We start from the raw sequence: 13698 nt of genomic DNA on the forward strand, positions 1-13698 counted from the left end.
TTGCAGCTGCATGGACATCACCATGGCCATGTATTATTTTGTAGCATGCTTAATATATACGCTCGAGAACGGATCGAGCCGAATTTCGACCATGTGACGATGATTTCGATTTTCCGTAATTAAATGTGTATTATATATATGTGTGTATACACACACGCGCGCGCGCGCGCGCACGCGCGCACACACACACACACACACACACAAACCCACACGCACGCACGCACACACACACGCATATGTATACATACATATGTATATATACTGCATCGCTGATAAACTCCTGATAGACCCGATCGATCGCCATGTTAAAATCTTCACGAGATACATTATAATATCTCTCGCAAATATATAACATAACACCACGAGTCGAAAATTGTCGATCGATTCGAACAAGCAAAAATGAAAACACCATTAACTGTCATTCTGCAATTTCAAACTTATCGTTGTGTACATTCGTATATAAAAAGCGTAGGTTCTGTTTGATCATGCGAAGATTTATGTTTTCTTAGGAATAGCCATTATATAGGACAATACAAGTACCTGAAGAAATTGCTAAAAAAACCTAGTCGAAAAGTAAGAATTATAATATCGATAAAAGTAATAACTGCATTCCTTAAATATTCTAATATTTAAGTTTGAAATTCAATTTTGTTTAAATCGAATAAAGTTTTAGTCAGATTGAAATAAAAATATATAATTTTTTTATTGGTCTTTTGAATATAATGTATACAAGAAAATGCGCAGTATCTAGTACTAATTTTATTCTCATTATAAAATAATATTTTATGTATTTAAATATATATGATATGAGAATTATATAAATAATTATTACGATAATTTCAGTAATGTGTCTCTGTTATCACCTTTTACAATCACGATTATTTGATCTGTGGTAATTACGATTGTTATATGAGAAAATTTAAGTTCCCTCATTAGCATTAATTCGCTTAATAAGCTTTTGAAAATAATCATCTATGCTTACTTGTTGAAATTCTTTTCATTGTTTTATGAAGTAAATGAAGATATGTTAAAAGTAAATGAAGAAATTAAAATCTATAATTTGTAAATTATAGAAAATAAAAAAAAAATTTTATTTTTATTTTTGCTTGTTTTCTATCAGACATTTGTGAAGTGAAATGATAAAATAAAATAAAAAATGTATTAACGTGTGTATAAGTATTAATATATAAAAAGAAAAAGTTTCAGAGATTATTATTTACTTATTATTATTATTTTTTTACAAACTTAAGTGCTCATCTAGACATTAAAAAACTCTCTCTCTGAACAATATTTTGTAAATTTTTTAATATAATATTGCGTCGTTCACAAACTTATAGATGTATATTCTATTATAAATGACTATAATAATTATAAGAATTATATTAATATAATATTGAATAGACATCACAATCAAGTCAAGATTTGATTCAATCCTCCGTCATGGAAAATCTTACAACTTTTTTTTGTAACTGTTGAATTATTTCCTAATCATTTTTAGTTTTTCTGGCTTACAGTTTTTGCATTCTCCTAGACAGAAATTCTAGAGAACAATCCATGATGTGAGTCACGTTTAATTTCTTGATATCGATTTCTCTTCTCTCTTATTTCTCTTCCATTAATCTCTTCTTATTAATTATCCGCAAAATATTTTATAATAATATTTAAAAAAAGGATAGTTAAAGATGAGATAAGATGAAAAACAAAATTTTGTTGTTATAGTTCCAATGAATGAGAGATAAATTCTAAATTAAAAATTTAAACACACACAATAATTACTTTCATTTACTCAGATTAATTTTACAAACTTTTCCAATTGTCTCGAAACAGTTATATTCATAACCGATCACTACTTTCTCTAAGAAACGAGTCTTCAGGTTCAATCTGGTTTACCCTCCAATTCCAATCAGCCGCTGTTAATATGGCGCTAAGCGATCAGGACGAAAATACTTGTATTTGAAATACATTTAACAATGAAAACCGGGATCAAATTTAATATGATAAATCCCAACAATTCGCTACCGTTGTCGACAAATAATGTTAAACGTGAATAAATGCATCGTTTTTCTTGACAAAACGTGTTATATTGAAACTTTACATTTGAATGATCATAAATTGAGTTTTCCTCTCGTTTTTTATTACAGTTCGTCAAAATTAGCAAAAGAGTTCTTGTTAAATATTTTAAAGGAAATTCGTTTAATCCTCCCGTTTTCATGTGCGCGTGCATACGCATGTAGAAAATATATTATTCCCGAATTCTACTTATCTTCACAACAATTGCAATATTCATTAAGATTGTAAGATTATTTTGTGAAAACCTCCATCGTGCATATAATCAGAGAGTTGGCTTATTTCGATTAATGTCGAATGCAGCGCGCGTTTTAGAACCGCAATGTTAACCATTGTAAATCAAATTTTCCTCTTTACCAATGCAACCCGAACCGCCTTCGAAAATATCGAACCGATAAAGCAAAACCAACATATATATATAGTTATATAATTTTAGAATATCCGTTCTATTTTACTACTTATTTATCAACTCGCGCTTTATCAGATATCAAGTATATATTAAAAAATTATTTCCAATTTATATATATATTAATTTGAAATAAAATTAAGATTAATAGATAAATAAAAAAAATAATCTAAAATATTAAGACTCGATTTTAAATTAATTAAAGAATTTGATATCTATTATAAAAGATACTGAATGCGTAGAATGTTCTCTGTATAAGAGAGGGCGCGGGCAGTTCGTCGGATAACTTACAAGAAATGTCAAAAGTCTACCAGGGTACTCGTTAGATTCGTTTTCCACGAGACTCGTGCTTGCAAAGCGCAAGACGCAAGCAGGGAAGCGCGGATATCTTTCGCGTAGCGTCCTTACATCCCATTCGAAAATAATACGGCGCCTCTCGTTAAATTACCCGCCCACGCTCGTTTCGCGTCGTCCGCGCGTAATGCGTCACCCCCTTTCCGCTTCTCCATCCCCCGAGCTCTCTCTCTCTCTCTCTTTCTGTGCCCTCCCCGAGTACGTAATGTACATAAATACATTTAATCTCGCGCTCCTGCTGCCCTCCTGATATTTTTCGAGAGATCGATCGAGCCGCGCGGTCCCACATTTTCCCTGCTAATTCCGAGATCTCGTTTGTGAATTTCGGTCGACGTTGGCGCGTTCCAAAATTGGTATTGGCGATCCCTGGCAGCGCTGAGTTTCTGGCTCGAGCGCCGGGGGTATGGCAGAAGCGCGCGGCTATAATAAAGGCGCGCTCCCCTCTCTCCCCCCACTTGCCGTGCCCCGCCTGGTTTTGCCTCTCCTCTCCTCTCCTCTTCTCTCTTTTCCTCTCTTCTCTTTTCCTCTCTCCTCTCTCCTCTCTCCTCTCTCCTCTCTCGTGTCGTCCCGCCTCGTCTCGCCTCGTCTCGCCTCGTGCTGTTGCCGCGCGCGCTCGCTCGCTCGCTCGCTCGCCCGTTCGCTCGATCCCGCTCGGTCCCGCTTCGCCGGGTGGCAGCGGTACCCTCCTCCGGCTCCGACTACCGCACGACTCGGAATCGGAAAGGGGAGACCGCTCGGCGACGTGCGCAAGCGCGAGGGTCGAATGGAAAAAAATCGGCCGGGCTGACGACGGGGGATGGTCGTCGTATCGATCGCGCTAACATCGGGGACCGAGAGCGCCGAGAATCTACGGGTATAACCGTGATGCAGCCACGGTGACGAGCTATACCCGGCTCGACCGAGAGTGAATGACGCACCGCCGGATCCTGGAGAGGATTCAATTATATACCTTATTTCGACGTTATAACGAGAAATTCACGGCGTACTTCTCTCTCTCTCTCTCTCTCTCTCTCTCTCTCTCTCTCTCTCTCTCTCTCTCGTGTATTAAATTAAATCGTATTATTGATACCTAATTGATTTAACAACGGCAGAAATATGCGTATATTAGATACATAAAATGATTCGAATCGCAATTGATCGCTTACTACCGTCCGATAGAGAACGCGAATCATTATAGCGGACTAGAACGTACTTTAAGAGCACGCTCTTGTTCGAATGGCTCTACTTCCCATTCGCGCGTCCTGCGCGAGAGAGGCACAAGGTAGCACGCGTTGCCGGTCCCGGAAAAAGCCTCATCCGTTTATACGTTCTACAAAGCGCGCAACAAAAGTCAGAGCCGATGTCGCACGAACGCTCCCGACGTCGCTCGAAGTTACAACGGTACGGGATGGAGAGGAAGGAAGATGATACGAGATGGGACGAGAAAACGGAGAGACAGAGAGGGCGCGAGCGAATGAGCATTGAGCAGAGAGATAGAATGTAGCTGCGGGAGCAAAGGACAGGGGGGGGGATGACGATGAGAAGGGAAGAGCATTCGACGCGCGATGGATGCAACAGACTAAAAATCTCGGATATTTTCGGCCGCGTTCGGCCACCGTCGGATGTAAAATTTATACAAAAATACAAATGCACGACGAATATTAGCTGCGGCGTTATGTATATTAACCGAGAGAGCCGTCCGCGATAAATTCCCCGACTTTGTTCGACGTTGACTGGCGTTACATTCGCACGACCGCAGCGCCGTAATAATAAAAAAGCTGTAATATTAATCGTAGCAATGGGTCGGATAATTATTTGCCTTGGCGACGCAAAATAAGAGAACGGGTGCTAAAATAGCGTTTGCAAAGCTGAGTTAAAAACGAATAATAGGACAAATACATAGATATCCAGCGAATTCGATCAATCTACAGATTTAAAAGCAGGGCCGACTGTTAATTCACGGTGACCCCGTATCCGTCAAACCGTTTCATCATTAACGAAGTAATATCGATTTTATTATTAATTTATGAGTATAATGCAACAAATAGAACTAAAATCGAAACATTCTTGATAAAATTCGATATGTCGGTTTTTTTCTTAAATTTATGATGGCAAATTAGAACTCTTGGTCCCCTGCTACTATAGTCGTATCAGATCATAACGTCAGAGAGGTAGAATAACCATATGGATATTTTTCCTGCGCCATGCGTAAAAATAAATTAGTTTTTTCGCATGTCACAACTCGTATTCGACGGGACAGATTTATGAAACGTGGACTAACACGGATGGTTGTAAACCTTGATTAACTATCATAAAAGATCATAATCCTATATATGACTATTGTAAAGAGCCGGGAGCCTTAATGTAAATTTCACAAACTTTAGATCTAGATTTAACGTTTAGTTTCGACATTGACTAAGTATAGACTTAATCACAATGGGATAAGCAGAAACTTTACTGTCATATCTGAGATATATTGCACGCTACACTATTTATTTATTGTGATGCGCGTATGGATTAAAAAGTAGAATATTGCAATTATGAATATAATTAGGACTACATTACTCATGAGCCAGCAAGTACCATTTAAAAACATAATTTAACCAAAGGTTGAAATATTAAGTACATATATTATCTATTCTATTGTTGTACTATATTGTACAAATATATAGAAGATATCTTAAAATAATTATACAAATTAATTCAAAACGAATTTTTTAAGAAATTAAATGTTTTTTTAAGACAAATATTTTAAACAAATATATATTCATGTATTAAAGAAGATAAATATAAACTCCAAAGTTATGATCTCATAAAACATATATTAAATAATATATCTTGACGTGGACGGAATTTATATAATGTTTAGCTAGGCACAATGGATATAACATAAAAACAAAATACTAATATCTCCTAAAAATATATTTCTTTATCACAATGTTCTTTTATTAACACAATTTTGCAGCAGACTTAACAGACTAAATGCACTGTTTTTTTTTTCAGAAATATTTTTCATTGGACTATTTTGAAGGTTCCCTGTGTATTTCTAAATTGCTGCGTGTGCTATGTGATTTGCTTTGCGAATTAATGCTTTCGCTATCCTCTGCTTGCAAACTGAAAATATCTGTAAAAAATAACAATAATGAAAGCTTTTTATATTTTATTATGTAAAAAGATTAGAAAAATAGTACTAAAAGTATCTTTAATTTATGAACAACGTTATGTTGTTTTAACACAAACAATTGCTTATTTTTTAGTTCATCAAGCACTTGTAAAACACGTCTTACATACTTATAAAGATTTATATAAGTAGAAAAACAATAAAAAATCACTTTTAATAATGTAAACTATGGCAAAAACTATAATTTATGTATAACAAATGTATATATATATATATATATATGTATGTATATATATATCCATTACTATTTTTATTTTTTAGATACATGTGAAATATATCTTTACTGTTACAAAATTTACTTCTTATTATTCATGTACCGTAATTTTTCTATTTTAAAGGAACTTTAGAGTGCTAATTCTCAAATATTATATCTCTGATGCAATATTATATCTTCGATTTATAAAACACTTTACAAAATTTTAAGTTTTACACCATACAAAAGATAAAAACATTTACATGTTGAGACAACACAAACACTAGATATTATAATATGTAACATACAAGTAATGTTCATGAATTTCTTTAACAAAATAATAAAGACAAATAATAAGACTTTGTAAATAATAATAAATAATAATGACTTACGTTGCTCTTATCAAAATGGAATCTCTGCAATCTCTTGAACACGCTATCTCTCTCTCTCTCTCTCTCTCTCTCTCTCTCTCTCTCTCTCTCTCCCTCCCTCTCTCTCTCTCTCTCTCTCTCTCTCAGATATACATCCGTCTATAATAAAACGTGCAAAATTATAGTATCACTCCAGTAACGTGTAATTTGTCGTAACGTTTACAATACTTTACAGAATCGAACGTACTTGCCAGCCATACCGTAACGTGATCCTTCCGTTGGTCGATAAAGTCCTCGTAAGTTTCGCGTCGTCGCTAATTGTTCCGCGCCGATGTTATTTCAGATTGATAAAGCAGCGCAATTTGCGGCCGTACGTATTCCGTTGAGGCTGGCACATGGCGTCGAGACGCGTTGCCATTTTCATTAACGCGTTACGCCGCCGCCGTCGCCGCCACGAGAGACGAGCATTCGGTACGCCACGAATGTGACAGCCGGACCCGAACGCTTCGGTTAAGGTCGAGCGGATTCGGTCCCCCTCGGATTTAAATATCGGCCGGAAATAGGACCTCCGTTCATCTCGCGCAGCATCGTGGAAAGCGGGTAGTAGGGGCTACCGGAGGAGGTCCTTTCGATCCTTTCTCAAGCAGGATTGCGTTGCAGACTGGCAGAATTACTATAACAAAGCAGCATTTCTGTATTAAATAGATTAATCTTGTATTAGACTTGCTTTCGCAATTTCAATTTGTTTTTCGATAAAATATGACTGACATAAATTTAATATGACTGACATCCTTTAAAAACACGTATCTACAAACTGTGCTAAATTATATTTCATACGGATTATATGAATTCTTTAATTAATATGGAATTCTTTTTATTGATTTTTCAACATTTTCCAACGAAATGGTAAAAAATCAAAGGTTTTGAAACAAGCAATTGAAAACAAAAAATTATTTTAGACAAAATAAACTTTAGAAATGCAAACATATAACGAGATAGATATTACTTATCTAATTAAAAAAGACAAAAAGAATAAATCTTTTATCTAAGAATTACGTAAAAAATATTGAAAACGAATTTATGACAATAACTTCTCTTAACGTTGCCACTCATTTTAATTAGTCAGAAACTCTGATAGATGAATTATTTGATTTAGAGTCATTCCATATAGTAATCGTAGCGAATATGAAACAAATGGAATATCGACCACAATATTTAAAATTGTGGTAAAAATGTGAAAGCAGCAACAGTTTAATATAAAATATGTAGGCAATAAAAACATTAAAAACGGTTTTGTATTTGATCTCTTTTTAATAATTGACAGCGTTTATCTATTGATATTTTCGCAAAAATAAATTTCAAAATAGTTTATACAAAACATTATTCGTAAAAAATACAGCAGCAAAAATAATAGCGCTTGTTAGTGATAGAAGTCCTGATGGACGATAAAATCGATTGAAAAAAGAAGACGTGAAAGAAAATTAAAGAAAGACTATATAATATATTCTTTCGATCAATTTGACCATAAACTTTTGATATATTTTACTAAACTTTAAATGAAAAATCTATTAAAATATACATAAGAAAGGAAAGATATGAAAATAAAAATAATAACAAAAAATTAAATTGTATTCAAAAAGAAACATTAATTAATTATTTGATGAATGACGACTTTTCGCGCGAGACCTGAGACTAAAAATACTTATGGATATTTCCAGCAAAATAGTATAATTAAAAAAACGTGTAATAGCAACACATATATAATATATAGTATATAATATACAATACAATATAGTATATAATATATGTATATAATATATGCAATATATACAGTAAAAAAATTTCTGGTTGAAAATGGAGGCGAATCAGAATTTTCTGATTAAATTTATTAGAATTCTAGTTGATACAATATTTTAGTAAAATCTACCAGAATAATCCTTATTTTATCAGAATAATTATATCAATCAGAATTTTAATTACCTCAACTAGAATTCTAGTAAATTTAACCAGAAAATTCTGATTCGTCCATTTCCCACCAGAATCATATAATATTTAATCCAACCAGACCATTTTTCTCAGTAAGCTTAAAAAAATCAATAAATATTTCTCGATATAAAGGATTATTTCACGGAGACTCTCATATAAGTGTATTATAGATACAAGTCTAAAGATTGAGTTTCATTAATTTCTACATAAACCATATTGTATGAATAACTTGCCGCGTTCACTCATCGTTGATGAAATTGGAATCAACAATATTGGGAGAAATGTCGCGGATAATACTAGTATATTTAGGTGTACCAGTTGCAACACATTACACACGTACTTAATAATAGGTACATCTCGCAAATATCCGGATATAAGATAGTTGGTGATACAGCGGCGATCGCTAGAAACCGTGCGAGCGTGACTGTACAGGTTCCTCAGGTATGTACGAGCCAGGTGGAAACGTACTTGCGAAGGTAAACGGGATCTCTTCACGCTCGACCTCGTCCCAACTTCGATTCGCGACCAACGATCGACCAATGATCGACGAGAGTCCACCCGCGAATTATCGCGTGTACGCGTACGTTAAGGCTGCGCGGCGAATTTATTCGCGTACGCGACACTATTGTTTCTGCGCCACAATTACGTCGGAAATCTATCGCGAAGCGAGTTACTGCGAGATGCACGCGCTCTGCGGTTAATTCTGGACTACTACGGGGGATGTTTACGAACTCATCCCGACGGCTTCATTTGCAAATTCTTTAGCTAATTTGGAACTGATTATTTCTTACGTAAATCGGGAGAAATATAGATAATTGTAGTAAAAAGTCAACAAATTATATAAATAAATTTGATTTGTTATTTAATTTCAAACGGAACTTGTATACTTTCAAATAGCATATGATATACATTAGCAAGAGTGATATAAAGTAATAAAGAAAGTGAAGAAAAAATAATTTTCTATCCAAGAGAAAGTTTCATATACTGTTTGCAATGTTCGCAGACACGTTGTATTGAAAGAAAGACTTACCTTTACGCGCGCGATCATTAAATTTACGAATAAATCCTATATAGAGATTTCCCCCATGAGCTTAACTATTAGGTCCTTCGATACAAATGCTTGCGATACGAATCTTCGAAAGCGAGTTAACGGCAGGCGTTATTAGCGCGACAAGGTGAAACCCAGGGGCAGAAATGTCTATTGATTTTTCGAAGAAAACTCGGCATCCCTTCTCTCTTGGATCCGCCGCCGCTAACCTACATTCGAGTTATAACAGCGGTACGAAGTCTGATAAAATGCGTCCGATAATGAGACCCGCAGCGAATCGCGCCGATAACAACTCGTTATTTTTTCTTTACGGAAAACAGATTTGCCGATTTTTCACATTTCCGATTTCTAAATTTGGTTTCCTTGCAAAATTATATTCTCAGATCGGTGTCGCGAACGATCTCGACGTTGCGATACCGATACTCGTGGCATCACCGATTTTTGCCGATTGTGTTCGAATTTCGGTGGTTCCGTTGGGCAACGTGGCACCATTTAAATGTTTCCCGTTTTCGAGGATGAACACGCCAGGATACCGAGCAACGGAGAGGGCGACTCGGTCGCAACCCCCCATTCGCACTCGCGCCGAGGGGGATCGATCCGCGTTCACTCTGCGCACCTACCCCTGCGGCAAAACCCAAATCCGAACCCCGCTCGAAGAGCAGGAGCAACGCCGGCTAAAATCGTCCGGCGTTTTTAGCCGGGGTAAATTTTCGATGCCACACTGGTTAAGCATGGTGATCTATGCGATTCTCTCCCCACTCGCGCTTTTTATCGAGAACTGAAACTGATAGAAACCAACATAGCTTCAATGAAGTCCGACTCGATATGGGAAAATGGTCCCTTTATTCCAACAATGGGCACACGAAGATTATACCCCAATACCGATTTCTGCTTCTGTAAAAAGAGTATCAGAGTACACCGAAACTAATAAATTACACTGTACTACAATCTTCATTCATTAAAGCAAAATTATCCCCGCTGGTGCAATCTAACTTCACCTTACGATATTGCAAGAGCGCTATTAGTAAAACGACATTACCCTCTCTTGGGACCACAGTCATCAAAAGAAAGTAACGGACTGTGGCGACTATGGCGTAATTATATAATGTGATAAAATATTGCGTATGAGCTAGTCTACTTTGAACATGTTGATTCTAATAGATTCGTCGATAAGGAAAAATTGTTTTATGGTATCAATTAAAGCGAATTAGTTATTGTCAGATATGAAATTCAGGATGAGAGAAATTGAGAGAGATATTTTGGTTAGCTAACTTTGGACGCACGATGTGTATATTATAAATTTCTGTGCGGATAAACCGCGAGTTCCGGCGCACACGCGCACCTCGGTCATTCGCGGAGAGTGCATCTGGTGGTCCACCGCCACCTTCGAATATTCGAGATGGAAAATTTACAATCGAGTTCGCGGAGAGTTGAAGATACGCAGAAGGCTGTACGGTTCAGTAAGGGCGTACGATCGATACGGAAAAGTTCCTCGAAATCCTGAGTAAAGCTTCGTTCGCCTCGTGCTATTTCGCGTAATCGCGATCGTCAGATCGGCCGGATTCATTCTGGTCCTATGCGTAATTTCCTACGATCCTACGATCGTTCAAAATGAAAGTCATCTCGACTGGCTTCGTGAAAAACGGAACCGAAATTCGACAAAAAAGTAATGCAGCGGCATACCGGGGTACATTTTAATTTCATTAATTTCTTGTGCTTCAACCATGTCAGCGATGTTTGCCCTTCTCGGAAGCTTTAGGGTTAATTTTCTTGATAAGATGAGAAACCTTTCAACTTAGGGAGCGCTAAAGGAAACGTGGCCTCGCAGGATGTCCATCACGGTCATCTCCAACGGAGAAGATAGGGTGTGCGCCCCCTTTCAAAGAAAATGAGATTGATTGGAGGTGATATGATGATAATTTTTTTCAATTTTGCAATCTATTGATTTTGTCAATTAGATTTTTCATTTACAACATTATTTTTGTCTGCAACAAATGTTTATCTTAATTTCAATATATTATTGTAGTATTAGTATTATACTTAAATATGTGATAATACAAAGTTAAGACGAATCAATAAATAATTTTATTAACTAAAATAAAAAATGCTCGAGCAATATATGTATATATATTATATTTTTTATTTTATATTACGGTAAGATAGTTTCTTTTTAAAAAGTAAAAATAACATTACAGTTTTATAAGTTAATATGTAAAGAAGATGGTATTATAGCACCCGATCTACATTTTATATAATAATTTGATTAATAATCAATATTTAAATTTAAAACTTAATGATTACATTCATTAAAATGTTGTTTAATCAATTTTAGATTCAAAATTACAATATTTATTATTTAGAACACTATTTATAAAAACGTGGCGACACTGCACAATGCTCGAAGAGAAACAAGGGTGGTAATATGGCCGTCCATAACAGTAGATTTAAAAAATTTATTTATAAAAAAAAACTGGCAGAGACCACCCTCTTGCATTGGCAAGATGCCAATATTGTTATTTAACGTTGCGTAACTCGTAATGTACACGGCCAAATGAAATGTTAAATAACTAACAATATATTCAAATATATATTTATAATATACAATATATATAAACGAAATGCTTGAAAATAAAAATGCATTAAAATAAGTGCTCACTATAGTATATTAGCATGATGTAAGCTACTGAACAAATAATTCCATAAAATAAACTAGAATTCGCCACCTAATAGCGGAGATTAGTAAGAGACCATGATATCTATACACTGGTCATTATGTCATTTTCTTTATTAATAAATATTATGTCTTATAAATATTATTACAATTTTGAAAAAAATAAATGTGACGTAGTGCCCAGTTAAAAAGATAATTTGCAAAATAAATTTTATTTATAAATATGTAGCTGTAGAAGATTTGATTTTTTATAGCATGCGTGTGTCCTGCGTAAACGAATAATTGGGTTAAAGAATAGCGGAACGAACATCCAATTTTGTGTGTTCATTGGACATTCAGTTGTGAGGGATCGCGTAAACGAGAGGACAAGAGAGAACCAACAGGCGATGTAGTGGGAGAAGGGTGGTAGAAAGTTGTCGATGATCAAATGATTTTCAGGAATCGCGAACGAATCGAGGGGTTTGTGCGCACGATTCGTGTGCATTTTCGAAATTCCAGCCAGGGAGAGAGCCATTTTACATACGGAATTAACGTTGCGCACGCGTGGCTATATATGCATTCGCTGCGTATAACTATTCCAATCCAAACGAATCGAATAGCTCGAAAGTCCATTCATCGCAGCGTTCATCTCGATATGTGCACTGCTCATGCATCATTGATGCATAAAAATGTACTGGACACGCATTCTCTGCCTTGTGATGTCGCTACCTCTTTTCATCATAATATATTAACAATGCGAGAAAATTTTCATTGAAATTCGAAAAATAATGATCAGACATTTTGTGATTATCAGTATACAAATACGCGATTATCTGCAAATTTTTATATACTGATATAAATAATAAGATGAACGACTATACAAAAGCAGTATATTAGTTATATCATTTAGGAGATTAACTGGAATAGAAATCGCGTAAGTTCGCAGCAACTCGAATTGTACTGCGTATGATTTTTTTATTTCTATAAGTATATATAACGAATTAGATACATTGATAGTCATCAGATTATCTAAAGATATAACATTTATATGATGCAGCAGAAAATAATGATTCGTCCACGGCGAAAATAACATTTATAAGAATATGACATACTCGTCCCATCCACTCGTTTCTTCAATTATAACGACGCGCATCGTTTGGTTCCTCCACTTTTCAGAGCGTCGAATACTCCGTATCTCAATATCCAATTTCACTAAGAATTTCTGAGTTATATTTCCACCGAAAAATTAAAAAAAAAAGAGGATAAGGAACGAGAAGAAAATAAATATATTTTAATTAAATAATTTTATTTTGTTGCTATCTCCTTTGAAGATAGCGTCAACATAAAATTAATGTTCTATATTAACATAAAATGATCATTCCACTAACAAAAGTAAATAAAGTTTGTATAATAACAGTACATATAGTTGTAATAAATTTATTAATTTACGCATGTTTTAATAT

At 35.2% G+C, this 13698-nt stretch overlaps 1 long non-coding RNA gene across 1 annotated transcript; it reads right to left on the bottom strand.

Moving 5' to 3' along the window:
* Nucleotides 1-5713: 5713 nt before the first annotated feature.
* LOC108764432 (uncharacterized) lies at nucleotides 5714-9632 on the bottom strand. The gene is made up of 3 exons (XR_001940279.1): nucleotides 9568-9632; nucleotides 6799-7224; nucleotides 5714-5930 (listed from the first exon to the last, which is right to left on the bottom strand). It is a non-coding gene; the product is annotated as an uncharacterized LOC108764432 (long non-coding RNA).
* Nucleotides 9633-13698: the final 4066 nt, after the last annotated feature.

The sequence above is a fragment of the Trachymyrmex cornetzi genome, unplaced genomic scaffold (genome assembly GCF_001594075.2).
Source record: "Trachymyrmex cornetzi isolate Tcor2-1 unplaced genomic scaffold, Tcor1.1 scaffold422, whole genome shotgun sequence".
In the NCBI taxonomy this organism is placed as follows: Eukaryota; Metazoa; Arthropoda; class Insecta; order Hymenoptera; family Formicidae; genus Trachymyrmex; species Trachymyrmex cornetzi.